Consider the following 15,131-nt stretch of genomic DNA (forward strand, 5'->3'; position numbering starts at 1 on the left):
GGTAATTACATCAATACATTTTTAATATACATACATACATATGTATATTTGAAATATGGATGTACCTATTTATTACGTTATATAATCACTTGATTCCAGATGTCGATTTCCCGCTGATGATTCCAACTTTGAAGAAAATGTGTTTTATTTCACAACTAAGAAGAAGCGTTAAACGATGTTTCTATATATTTTTTTTCTTTTTAAAAGTGCGACTTTTTATAATTTATTTCATTCAGTTTTTCTTTTATTAAACTGTGTTATGTATTTCCTTGGAATTTTGTATGTACCTATGTGTCTTTGTTGCTTTGCTTTTTTTCTATGCCTTTCAATAAAAACACCGCCATTTATAAATGTGTTTACATGTTAGAAATATTTAGTGGCTTTTGGGTTTGAATTTGTTTGCACCCAAACATATATTTGTTTGCAGGACCAAAACATATTTTATGTTTGGGACTGCTTGCAAACAAATATATTTTTTCTGCAAAATATGTTTGGGACATATGTTAGTCAGCCCATTTTTTCTGCGTGTACATATATACGCCACCGTGGTGCAATGGTTAGCACGTCCGCCTTGCACTCAGAAGGACTGCGGTTCGAATCCCAGGCCAAGCAACATCAAATCTTCAACGGTGGCAAAATTCCCCCTCAGTAATGCTGGCGGCATTTCCTGAGTATTTAAGCCATGAAAAACTTCTCTATAAGTGGTGTTGTAAGACACGCCGTTCGGACTCGGCAATAAAAAGTAGGTCCCATATCATTGAGCCAATATGAATCGGCGTGCACTCATTGATATGAGAGAAGTCTCCCTTGTCCCGTGTGGGATGTTAGTGGAACAATTATAATTACATATATACGCCGTCATTACTGGAAACATAAGGTATTATTTTACGTATTTTATAATGATCAATCGGGGCTTTTTCGCTACATATTATTTAAACAAGTTAGAAAGTATGAGTCAGCTGTGCCGACGGAGATATTCCCTACGCCTCGGACACAAAGAAAATAAGTAAACTCAATACTTTTAACGTTTCTATGTTTTTTTATGTTGGGCCAATTTTCCAAGATGAATGGACTTTGACCGTCAACAAAAATGTACCGTCATAACAAGGGTCACAAAAATAAATAAATTTAAACAATCCGCGACGACTTCTTAAACGGCACTCTTTTCAAAATTTGTGTGCGAGGCACCTGAAGGGGTGTTCCGAAGTAGTCCATATTCGGACGTAGTTTCTAAGAAATAATACGATGTAAAAAATTAACACCAAACCAGTTTCTTCCTTCGAGGGTCATCTTAGGCAGTCGTCAGTTTAGTTGGCGTCGTCTCAGGAAGTATGGACTTGACTCCCAAAAAATGCACCTTCGCAAAAGTGGCCGCAAGTTGAACGTGTTTCAAAAAAAAAAAAACAAATAAAAACGGTTCGAGAAGACCTGTTAAACTATACTTTTCCCAAAGGAGTGGGCCGATATAGTGCATATTCGACCTTGATATATGCATGGAAATAATATTTCCATATCCCTAGTTTGGAACAATTCAGTTAATCCCTTCTGGAACTATCGTGCGAATAATCGTAGCGAAAAATGTTGAACTTTTGTGGGGGTAATTAACGGTCCATCTTCGAACGTAAACTAAGTTTGGACAAAATTTACGATACCTAAAATTTGAACCAAATTAGTGGATTCTTCGGGAGTTATCGTGCGCACCAGCCAGACAGACGGACGGACATGAGAAAATCGACTAAATTGTCTGAAATGGATTTCGTCCAAACATACTTGGGGTCCAAAATCATTATTGCGATAATCTCGTTGGCCTAAATGTTAAGGGTATAAACAAATATTAAAAGAATTTTATTAAAAGTTTTTATCGAATCGATTATGAAATGGTTTTTATCGAATCGATCATGAAAAAAGACCAATATTTCTAGGCACTATTACATTACTTTCTACCAAAGGTATCACAAAAACTTCAAGACCCCGTACTGCATTGTTAGTCCGGTCAAAATAGACATGCGTATAAGGGGGAAATAGCAAAAATTCCCACAAAGCTGAATTTTGGTGGAGAGCTAGGGTTAGCCATTAGAAGCAACGTCCTAAAAGTCCCCATCGATTATATGTGTGCAAAACAAGTTATTCGGGGTCAAAGGTCATTTTTGGAGGCATTATTCAGTTTTTTTAATTTTTCTCAAAAACGGTAAGACTTAGCAAAAGCCGGCTAAAGTAAAAGTTGTAGATTTAATAATTGTCTACAATAATGGTCTTTATGATTCTTAAAAAAGACTTACCATTTTCGAGATATCGCGATCTAAAGTTCAAATAAAACATTAGCCGCGTAAGTACATTATTAGGCGAACCGGTTAAAGTAACGACACTATGTGTTAGATACTTCCGTAAGCTTTCAAACGATATCCACTTTGCAGTAATCGGTTCAGTAGAACCGGGTCTAACCGGGTTTTTAAATTTGGCCTTTCGGGTCGAATAACCGGAGAACCGGATCCGCAACCGTTGACAATTATACATTTCCGTAATCAGCGCAACAAACACTACCTTCGGACAAAACTTGAAAAAAATCGGAGAGTTTTCGTTGGGGTCGTTCCCGTTGGGCTTTCGATTATACATGTGGGTTAAATGGGCTATTTTTGCAAAAATGAATCTAACATTGAATAACTCTACTAAACACGCTCCGATTTTGTTGGATTTTTTTTTTAGAAGATGGCTATAATTTCGCTCTTCAAGAAAATATATATATTTTTGGGGACAGGCCCGATTACTTCGCTTATTTTAGCCGGTTCGTCTGAATATGTGCACATTTCCCTTATAAGTACATAAAAATCATGTGTTTTTTAGAACAGCTATATCTGAAGAATGGTTCCTTCTAGGAAAAAAATTATAAAGGTCAAAGTTGTAGATAATTTTCCTGTCTACAACATTAACTTTAGTCACTTTTTGATTAGATTAACCGTTTTCAAAAAATAAATCCGAAACCCTAAAAACCCTTAAAATTTGACCTTTGACCCCGAATAATTTTGTTTGCACACATGGGATCGATGGGGACTTTTAGGGCGTTGCTTATAATGGCAAACCCTAGCTCTCCACCAAAATTCAGCTCTGTGGGAATTTTTGCTATTTCAATGTCTGTTTTGACCGGACTATGTAGTTTGTAACAATTTCAAAACATGGGAGTCCTTCTGTCATGATTTGAAAATTTCACTACCATGATTCCGACATTTTGTAACATGGAATGTAAATGCAGTTATGTGCAAGAAAATCACAACAATAAAAAACACTTATTATACCCTATACCACAATGTGGAAAAGGGTATTATAAGTTTGTTTTGGTAAGAATTCATGTAACACCGCGAAATATTCGTCGGAGACCCCCAATGTGGTATACCAATCTTCATATCTCGACGAGATAAAGCGATTTTGAGATGTGTGTCTGTCCGTCCGTCCGTCCGTCCGTCTGTCCATTATAAATTGTAAACACGCTCCAGGCCGCAATTATGGACCGATCGTCACGAAATTTTGTATGGAGGTCGGGTTCAGGCCAGAATAGATCCCTATTCTTATTGGTGATAATCGAGAAATATTTAGCGGGTGAAATGGACCAAAAACAAAATTTTTATCCGATTTTGTAGCTGCTCTGTATGTCGCAATTATAGTCCGATCGCCTCGAAATTTTAAATAATGTAAGATTATATGACAAAGTAGAAGCTTGCAATTTGAGATGATGATCGAATGATGTTTAGAGGGTTAAATGGACCACAACTTTTGTGTGAAAATTGTGAAAATTTTTAATATACCGGTAATATCTTTATTCCTGGACCACGCATTCCGCCCACATAAATAATATTTGGAAGGACAACTCTTGCCCTTTCAACTAATGCCAATTATGTTGATTTATGTGGTCAGATAACAGAGTTACGGCCTAATATATCCAGTGTTTTGCTTGTAATGTAATCAAAAGCATACTAGAGGTCGCAATTATAGATCAATAGTCACAAAATTTTGCATGAGGTAGGGGTTTAAGTGGAAGAAGATGCCTACAAATTTTGACGATGATCTGATATTATTTAGCGGGTGCAATGGATCATTACTTTTGTATGCTAAATAAAAACATTTTATTTTTGGTCCATATTTGAATCCCTGGAGGCCATATACCGGCAAAGTCGCCTATATATGAAAAATTAACTACCGATGTTTCCTCTGATGAAAATTGCAATAATATGTGTGCTTGGTAACGGACCCACTACCTAAGATATAATGAGTTTTGTGAAGAGAACCACATCTTCCTCCCATGCTACAAATTGTCTCTATCATGACAGACAAATTTCCAGTTCTTACAAATTGCGTGGAACCCTATCATATTACCTGTCCAATTGTCCAAAATTTAAAGATGTAGCAGAAATTGCTAAACAACGCCAATTTTCAAATTTAAGAATATTTCTTAAAATGTACTGTATATAATTGTTCCACAAACATCCCAGGACAAGGGAGCCTTCTCTCATATCAATCAGAGCACCCCGATTAATATCAGCTCAATGATATGTAGACAGCGGAATTTTATACAACACCTATTTTTGTAAAATTTGCATATTTTTGGCTTCTAATTAAATTCCAATCGAAATATAACACATATGCAAAAATATGCGAAATGTATAAATTATGCATATGCACATATTATTTTTGCATATGGAACATTTCTGTATTTCACATATTTTCGTATGCTACATATATTTCAATAATATCTTATAAAATGTTTATGTTTACATTTTTCTGTTTGAAATTCACTTCAGACAAGTCAATAAAATAGAGAAATCTGTAACCAGAGCTACAATCTTCAAAATGTCGAAAATGGGGAGCTTTCGTTGTATGGGAGCTATATAAACGCCTAGACCTATACCGACAAATTTCAGATGGAAAGTTTAATACCCCCAATGAAGACTTAATACCAAATTTTAGCCAATTCGGAGGGATATTGAGACCATAATCTTCAAATACAGAAAATCGGTAGGTTCTGGTTATGGGAGCTTCACGTCTTCATGGTCATATAACGACAAATTTCAGGTGGAAAGTTTTTTACCTCCAACGAAGACTGAATACAAAATGTCAGCCATTTCAGTTTGATATTGAGGCCACAACCTTCAAAATACCGGATATCGGGAGGTACGGTTCTATGGGAGCTATGCATATGAACACCTGGACCTATACCGATAAATTTCAGGTCGAAAATTGTGATGAACGAATACTTAATAAAACTTTTAGCCAATTCGATGGGATATTTAGGACACAAAGTCTTGCATATGGTTTAGCAAATATGTCAAAATATGCAAAAAATTAGGTCCAGACTAAATGTCCGATCAAAAATTACTTATTGGTGCCACCATGGTACAATTGTTTGCAGCCACCATGGTACAATTCCCGGCCAGCAAACATCAAATTTACAACGATGGCAAAATACTCCTCAGTAAAGTTGGAGACATTTACTGAGTATTTCAAACATGTACAACTTCTTTACAGGTGGTGTTTTAAGACATGCCTTTCGGACCCGTCGATAAACAGTAGGCCCCATTATATTGCTGTAATATGTATCGTGGTGCACGCACTCCCCTTCTGTGATGTTTGTGGAACAAATATTATATTGTTATTTAAACTTAATGTGATAAGGTTGCAGACTCCAAAAATTTATTTCTTACAATGAGCTTATTTGTCCAAAAGAAACTTTGATTTGCTGAAAGCTAACTCGCAGGGTAGTGGTGTAGGGTATCGTATGGTCGGCCCTGTCCGACTATAGCCTTTGCTTACTTGTATGTTAGGCAGTAGTTCAGTTATCTAACCGCTATAATCATCTTGATTTTCAAGTTTATTTTCGTAGATTGTCGAAATATGTCTCCTAGAAATAAAGTATAGACCATAAATTGAATTTGGATATTTTCCCACAAGAGTTCACCATCTAAGAACTATCCGCTCATTATCAAAAATTGTTGGCATTTCCTTTGACCAAAATTCTTACCTCGTGTAAAAATTTGTCGGTATTAAACTATAATTGCTAATTCTAGCGTGGTTTTGGTTACTACACACACATAATTAAAATTATGGAATTTCTGTATATTCTAGGCTGTAACTCTGTTATCTGGGCACTTACATCAACATAATTGCCGTCTATGGAAAGGTCGAGAGATCGTCTTTCAAAAATAACTCACGTGGGTGGAATGCGTTTACCAGTTTCGGTATATTTCACCCGCTAGAAATTATGGGATTATCATGTTAAATTGCAAGCTTCTTTTCTGTCGTAAACTCATACCTTATTTAAAATTTCGCGCTGATCGAGCTATGATTGCGACCTACAGAGCAGATACAAATTCGGATAAAAACTGTTTTTTGTCCATTTCACACCCTAAATATTTCAACAATAGCGGTCTATTCTGATGTGAAACCGACCTCCATAACAAATTTCGTGACGATCGGTCCATAATTGCGGCCTGGAGTTTGATTACAATTTATAATGGGCGGACGGACTCACAGACGGATGGACACATATCGTTATATCGCTTTATCTCGTCGAGATATGAAAAATGGTATATATCATGGGGGTCAACGACGAATATTTCGCGGTGTTACATGGATGTTTACCAAAACAAATTTATAATACCCTTCCCACATTGTGGAGTAGGGTATAAATAGAATTTGTTTTGCTATTTTGATCTTTAAGAACCGTTTCTACAGAGTTCGTATGTTCTAGAAAGTTGTTTACTCTCGTAGTTGGCTAAAATTTTATCGGATTGATACATGTAGACCAAAACTCGAAAACAATTTTAAAAGAAATTTGACGTTTGCAATTTTGACCTTGCAGATGAAGTTTGATGGATTTTATGCGTTCACAACCTTTGTTCTTTAAGAAGAGAGCTACAACTTTGATATGATCCTAACAAAGTTATCCCTTTTAACATCAAAGCCACAAACTTTTGGAGGCCTATAACCGCGAAAGTTTATGAGATAGTAAAAAACGGCAAGACACGTGTTTTCTCATTTTTTGGTTTTCTTTCGTGGTGCTTTGCCAGAATATTGTTAATAATTTTAGTTGCTCGCCAGTCGTCGTCATTGTGATTGAACTTTGGAATGTTTAGTCCAATGTGTAGTACACATCGACTGCAAATTGTCTGAAACCAATTTTGCCGTAGTATTTTGTCTAAAACAACGCAGTTCTTCGGGTAACTAGGGAATAATTAGCAATTTTGCTGGCTACTGGTAAACACCCCTTGTCACCACCCAATCTACTCGCAATGTTATAGACTGGTGAATTGAACATGGGGATGTCATAGGAAGGGGTATATTGTATCCTCACTTCATTACCAGTAACCACCCAATTCGATAGTCGTGTGAAGGCAATTGTCTCTTCATTGCATTACCTGTACCCAGTCAATTCGATAGTCAGAAATTATAGCCAAAATTACTAGTAAGTTGAAGTCAGGTAAATGAATATACATATGTAGGCATTAGCCACACTTTATTTTATTGCATAGTGTGCAAAAATTTTACAAATGACACTATAATCTTGTATACTTATGGATATGACAGGTCCATATTGATCCTTGATACTAGAACAAGTGCGTTACTACTTGATACAGCGACTTATGTTTATTTGGTCCTTGGAATGTTTTTCTCGTGTGTCCTTCAGATCATTCAAAAGTTCCTGAAATAAAATGTATACAAATTTAATGAAATGACGCGATAATGTATTCCGTCAAGATAGATATCAATACTTACCACAGATATATTATAAATATTCTTCTTAAATTCTTCATCTTTCTATGATTTAGCTCGTAACACGTTGTTTTTGGAATCTTAAATTTTTGCACAACAAATGCATCAAAATACATTTTTTAATTGTGAATAAACAATATGACAGAACATTTTTATATTTAAAAAAAAAGAAATAATGTTGAAAACAGATTACAAGAGAGAAACATTGTCCATTGTCCATTGTCCATCAGTAGTCTTTAAAATACTCAATATATTACATGCCGAATTACCTGTAACTAGTGAATTGACATGATAGGCAGGAAAGCCCATTTCCAGTCGCAAAGGCAGGTTATAGGCTATTTTGTGTGTCATTTTTGGGTGTAAAGTAACTAGGATCAATGAGTAACTAGTTACATAACTATGCCAAAGTAGACAATTGATATTTATTGAACAACTGGGAATTATTTCAATTAGCAACATTTTCGATCTTAACAAAGTGCATAGCCATTAGGTTGAGGGTATAAAACCCCATTTAGTATTTGGTGAGCAAATATTAATAAATGTCCATATTTTGAAATTTTTTTTATGAAAACCACAGATTTGTGCACACATCTTGAATTCTTGTTACTTTTTCTTCATTTTCTTGTATTACCATCATTCCTAGTGTCGTCGAACATGATAATAATAAAGTTTTATATTCATAACATCATCAGGCACAACTGAGAAGATTTCAGTTGTCATAGAGAGTGACAATATGATAAAGCAAAAATGTCAGTGTTCGTTACTGGAAAATTTTATTGTATTACTACTAGTGTCTGGTTTATATAATTAGCCGAGTAAAAAATTTGCCGACATCAATGTAATGTATATGCATGTATGTAGGTATTTCAAATAATATTCATTTATTTTCCATAGAATCAAAAGTTAAATTCCTATTATTTGCTTTTAAATCCTTGAAATTTGCCAATTTTTCTATGTGAAAATATATTGCTTCCATTGACCTTAATCTGATGTTTGCGGGAGAATGTGCGGTAAAAAATACGATTTGGTTTTTTGTACCTAACAAATATGCAGATTTCTACGTAATTTATTTACAATATTTGTGGCACTGACATTTTTTATCGTTTGAAAAAAAAATCAAATTTCATTTCAAATAAACGGCTTGAATAAAGTGGAACGTTCTAACAAAGTTGATGGCCGTAGCTACAAATTTACCATAGCAAAATCCATAAATTGGAAATTGATATGTGTTGACAGCAAAATCGTGTGATTTCAAATGAATTTATTTGCAATAAATAAATTGCAGTTTTCTGTGAGAAATAAACTATATTTTCATTTACGATTCATTTGGATGTATGTATTGTGTATATTTATGATACTGATGCATTCTGGAGAAAAGATGGTGTAGGGGCTAAAAGGATACTGAGCAGATGTTAAACCGAAATTATTGTTGAACATCTAAAAAGCGTTACATTCGGCCAGTCCGAACATTTTATACCATCCACCATAATATATTAGTAAGTTTTCTTACCTGTCCATACCCAGCAAAATGTTCGATGCCAAAGATGTCATTCAATCATGGGTGCAAGTGAGCTGGCATGTCATCTATTTAGCATCTTCATCGATGAATTTTATATGAACGTGGACCCCAAAAGATGCTATTCATTTTTGGACCCAAAGCTTGTCATTTACACCAATGCTTTTTCATGTCATTTTTTTTCACCAATGCTTTGGCATGTCATTTCCACCAATGCTTTAGCATGTCATTGGCAACAACCCATTGCAATGACATTATCATTACGACGAGAGTTTTGACAACGTTGGTTGTGATATCGAGTCTCCGACAATATTAAGCCTATTGTAAATAATTAATCTTATATATTTAGAAGAAATTGTATAAAAAAACCCAAAATTCATCTCTATTGGATCGATGGAATGGGTTGAAATGCTGATGAAAAGATCGGATCTTTCACGACTTCCTTTGCATTGGTTCAAATACTAATGAAAAGATCGGATCTTGCAAAAGATGCTATGAAATCACGTCATCGCATGGAACCTCTTCCTTCAAATTTTGCTGGGTAATTTTAAGCATACCAAAATGCCTAAATATCATCAGAAAATGTATCAACAACATGTATTCAACCAGGCGGCTCCTTTAAATGGGTGTGGACCTTTTTGCTTATTTGTTCGTGTAGAAGTTTTGTAACCACTGGGAATCCCAAATGTCAAATTACAGATAGTTCAGCCAAGAGATGTAGCAAAACTACTCAAAATACGTAAAATCGGGAGGTACCGTCATATGGGCACTATACGACAGCAAAACCCTATGTTGTCAAATTTCAGCGGAGAGGTGTTGTGACCGCAAGGAAATTGCAACTAAAATCCTCAAAATTAGGAAAATCGGGAGAAAATCGAACTATGTTGACAATTTGATGGTGGAGAAGTTCTGTGACCACTGGGAACCTCAAATGTCACATAACAAGTAGTTCGGAAAAAGTAGTTAAAATTCTCAAAATGCCTAAATTGTACAGTACCTCCTGTTTTATAGGGGCTGTACCAAAACATTTCACTGGTGAGGTGTTGTGACCGCTAGAACCTCAAATGACAAATTACGGCTAGTTTGATTAACAATTGTAGCTAAAATCCTCAAAATAACGAAAATTAAAAGGTATCGTTATATGGGGGCAACGCAAGAACATGGACCTATGTTGGCGATTTTTAGTTGAGAAGTTTTGTGACCACCGGGAACTTCAAATATCAAATTGCCGATATTTCGTTCAAAAAATCAACAAAATACCGAAAATCGGAAGATACCGTTATATGGGGGCTACACCAAAACATAGACATACAACATTTTTGTATAGATATTTTGTGACCAAAATACCGAACATAGGGAGGCACCGTTATATGGGGGCTATTTTAAAAGCAAGGGCCTATGTTTACAATTTTTGGTGGAGATGTTTTGTGAAAACTGTGAACCACAGGTACAGAAATTAAGCTAAAATCTGCAAAATACCGAAAATCTGGAGGTGTCGTTATACGGAGCTATGTTGAAAATTTTTGATGGAGAAATTTTGTGACCACTAGGAACCTCAAATGTTCAACTACAGGTAGTTCGGTCGAAAATGTAGCTAGAATCCGTAAAATACCGAAAATCGAGAGGTACCGTTATATGAAGAGGCTATTCCAAAAAAGTACCTATGATGACGGTTTTTGGTGGAAATGTTTTGTTGCTCATCAGCAAAACATTTAAGTATATTTTCAGATTTTTTTTTTTTTTTGTGATAAACAGTTTCAGTTCCACAGATATCGCATCTTGAAAAAAGTCGAATTCTGTAAAAACTCTGTGTAAAAAAATACTCATAACTTCTTTAATATTGGTCCAAATAGGAAAAATCGTTGTTGGTATTTTATGTTTTATCAGCTATCTAATAAAAAATAGAATCAAATGTACAGTGGTCTTGGATGCAATTTTTGCGTTTCAAACTTTAAAACCAATTTTTATCAATGATTATACTCTTCGATTTACATGAAATTTGTTGTATTAACCTACGATTAATGAAAATACTAAGAGCTGCTGTGTGGTACCATATCTATACTTTTATTGTTCGTATTAAACGAGCCAGGCAGGTACTGCAAATGGGTACCTACTAATTGCTACATTGGACTATGTGCAAAGCAGAGTTTCGGAGTCGGAGTCTAGCAAATTTATCTGGAGTCGGAGTCGGAGTGGTGAAAAAAAGCTGGACGCCGACTCCGGGCAAAATTCTTTTTTTTCTAAATTTATCAAAAGAATTTTTATTTTGTTTTGATATGGTAGAGAGATTAACTTTAATAGATTTTCGGAATCGCTTATAAATTTTATAAGAAAACTATGAGAAAACATGTAAGCAAAGGTTATATCATAATTATTTTTTGGTCCAATTGATCCACTTATTTTTTGAAAAAAAAAAATAAGTTCCATGACAATATACATAATTATAATTTCACCTTTTGCGTAAGTGTTGTAGTTGAATCGATTTATAATATACCGACAAATTTATCGCAAAACTTATATACACTTTGGTTTACTGGTTTTAGATACCACTTATTTTCAACATCACTAAAATCTGGAAAGTGTATTACAAATTTGTTTTTACCAAAGTCCATGTAACTCTGCGAAATAGTACTCCTAGACCCCCTTTTTGGTATACCAATTTCCATATGTCGACAAAATGAAACGATCAAGCTATGTGTGCCAGCCCGTCCGTTTAGTCCATCTGCCAATTAATATTTTAATCAAACTCCTGGCAAAATTAAATACCGACCGACACGAAGGTTTGTATGGAGGTTCCAATATTAATACAAACACATACAGCAACTCACACTGAAACCTAACCACATTCGTTACCAAAAATGTTTTGAATTAAAAATACAGAAGAATCGCGATAATTTGTACCTCAATAAATCTAAAATCGCGATAATTCGTATAAGCTGTCGGTCCCTTGAAATCATTTCGATAATTCGTATAAAATGGCCGGTCCTTGGGATTACGAATTATCGAGATGCTACTTTATTTTAAAGGAGATATTATAATGCTTAATATTTCTAAGTTTGATAGATAAGAACTACACTTCAATCCAAATATATTACACACATAATATCATTCTTATATGGAAAAATATACATATAACGAAAGAAGCGAAACAATTAATTTTGTTACTACTGAACATTCCACAGGATTTTGGTTTGTATTTTAGGACATAAGTGGCATATTAGAAATGACAGGCTGCCAAAGTTGTTGTTTTAGTTGTCAAAGGTTTTTATTGAAAGAAGAAAACATTATATACATACACTATAGGCCTAATTTTTGGATTACTACTAAAGTTAGGTGCTTGAAAATTTTACATTATACACTGTGTAACACTGAAAATGCAAACAACTTATAGTGGGCATTTTCTGAAAGTACATATTGAGACTACAAAAGCCCTAGTTGGGTTTCGTGTTTTAAGATCGGGTTTGGATTTTATGGCCTCATCTATACCGGGCTAAAACGTTTAAACTATTAAGAAGTTTGCTTTGCGTTCTTCACCTATATTGTAGTCCTAAAGTAGTAAAAATTAAGTGTCAAATAGACGACCTAGGAAAAACCACTCCTAGGGCATCAAAACTGATAAAATATACGAAAGTTTACATAATTTCTGGAATTATGGTCAGTAACAGCCAACCTGTTGAGAGTTGAACCAAGTAACCTTTCGCAAAAAAACTTCCAAATAATGTGCTCAACAATTCTTCAGAACAATCTGAAACTGTAAAACACTTATTTCATGTTGTTTAGACGGTATTTCATACCATACTTTCTACAAAACATATATCAGACAACATTCACACAGGCTGTTTATTCTCATATTTGAAATTTGAATGCGTTGACGATATATTTATGAAATTGTCGTTAAAAAATATGCTAGAAACAAAGCGATAGAGGCATTTTACGACAATGATATGTTCTGATGATTTCTGTATAGCATTCCAGCGAATATTTTTCCCAAAGATAATATTAAGAAAAATGTAAGCGTTTTGGAGATACCCTGGGACATACGAGTATATACAAGTTACGGTATTTTTATTTATATTATAAAATTTGAGGCAATAAATAATGTTATTCGTGTTCATTATTTTTCCAAACATTTTTTTCTTGTCTATCACTAACTACAAATTTGCTGCTGATGTCATAGAAAGATTCGTATTGGTTTCAAAGATATATCCCCGATTTGCTTTAAAAATTCAATATTTAACCATGTTTAGATAGGACCATATAATTCGAACCCGATCTAACAACACAAAATCCAAACATGGTTTTTGTCTATTGGGACTGTACTTTCATAAAAACGGCATTAGAAGTTGTTTGTACAAAATTTCCTTGAAAATGCTGCACAGTGATATTTTAGCCACATGATGGAGAATTCCTTATAGATAAATTCAGGTTTAGAAGGGGGATTTGGTAGTACTTTTGTTACATATACATGACGATCCAGTCATTGTCGTAACATGTATTTCACTTATTATATGTTATCTAATGATGCGTTTGGAGGATACATGTAGATGACATAAAAATCAAACCCCTTCCAAAATGTATATGCTTTATGTGGTTTTTAAGTGCGATTTTAACTCATATTGACCTTTTCTTCCAATATGAAATATCGAAAACTTAGCGGCAAATTTGTACTCCACTCCTGGAATAACGTCTAAATATTGTAATTGTGATCTTTAAAAGGAAAAATCTTTACATATAAAAGGCAAATTACATACTTCTCTGTCGCCAGGACAACTTTATGTAAAACAAAGTTTTGTTTTTAAAGCGTTCAGGCACCTTATTTAAGTTCCAAAAATTAAACCGATAATATATTTCCTTTAGAAGAACCTGTAACATGTATAGTATGGCATACAAACGCCTCCAATATGCAACAGATTTCTTGGAATCGATGTCAAATGAATAATACCCAAATTTTCTTACCAAAAGTATTCCTGTCAAATTATTAATGGTACCAAATTTGAGGTATTATTAAAGTGGTTAATTTTGACGGTGTGTCCTTTATAAGATTTCGTCATATATCTTCCTATATAACACTGACATCATCTGGACAATATATTGGAATGAAAGTGTTGTCCTTACAGATCTAACTGGAAATATAAAGCATTTAAAATATACTTTTTAATATAATTTAAATTCAAACAAGTAAAAAAGTATCAGTCAGCTTTGTCGACAGAGATATACGCTCAGCATATGTGAATTGAAACTTTCATCTACGGACAGATTGAAGGTATTTAGGGGTCTTTTACGACTTTCGGGCTGTTTTCTCAAGAAGTACGGACTTGCCACTAAAAAAATCTTTTACCGTCGTAATTGAGGTAGCGAATGCATGTTGCTTCAACAAAACTCAAAGTGATTCGAAAGCAGGTCTTTAAGTGAACTTATCCGAAATTTTGTGTGCGACGTACGCGGAGGAGTGGAGAAATATAGTCCATATTCCTATATGATCTGTATCTGGTAGATATGTTTGGATGTGTAAAGTATAGACCAAATCGGTCACTCCATTCAAGAGCTATCGTGCGCACAAATTTTCCGAACATTTTTGAACTTTTAATGGTGAGGTACCCGAATTGGTGGACCTATATAGTTTATCTTCGAACTTAAACTAAGTTTGGACATAATATAAAGAAGGCTAAATTTTGGACCGAATCGGCAGATCCGTTCGAGAGTTATCCTGCGATCCAATCACTACACACGGTGTAATAGGGGTTTTTTCACCTTTCCGGCTATTTTCTCAGGAAGTATGGACTTGTCCCAGATAAATCTTGTACCTTCGTATAGAGGGTGGTGAATACAAATTGTTACATCAAAAATCAAAGCGATT

Source organism: Musca autumnalis, unplaced genomic scaffold (assembly GCF_047663935.1).
Source record: "Musca autumnalis isolate F117 unplaced genomic scaffold, ASM4766393v1 scaffold_1, whole genome shotgun sequence".
Lineage (NCBI taxonomy): Eukaryota > Metazoa > Arthropoda > Insecta > Diptera > Muscidae > Musca > Musca autumnalis.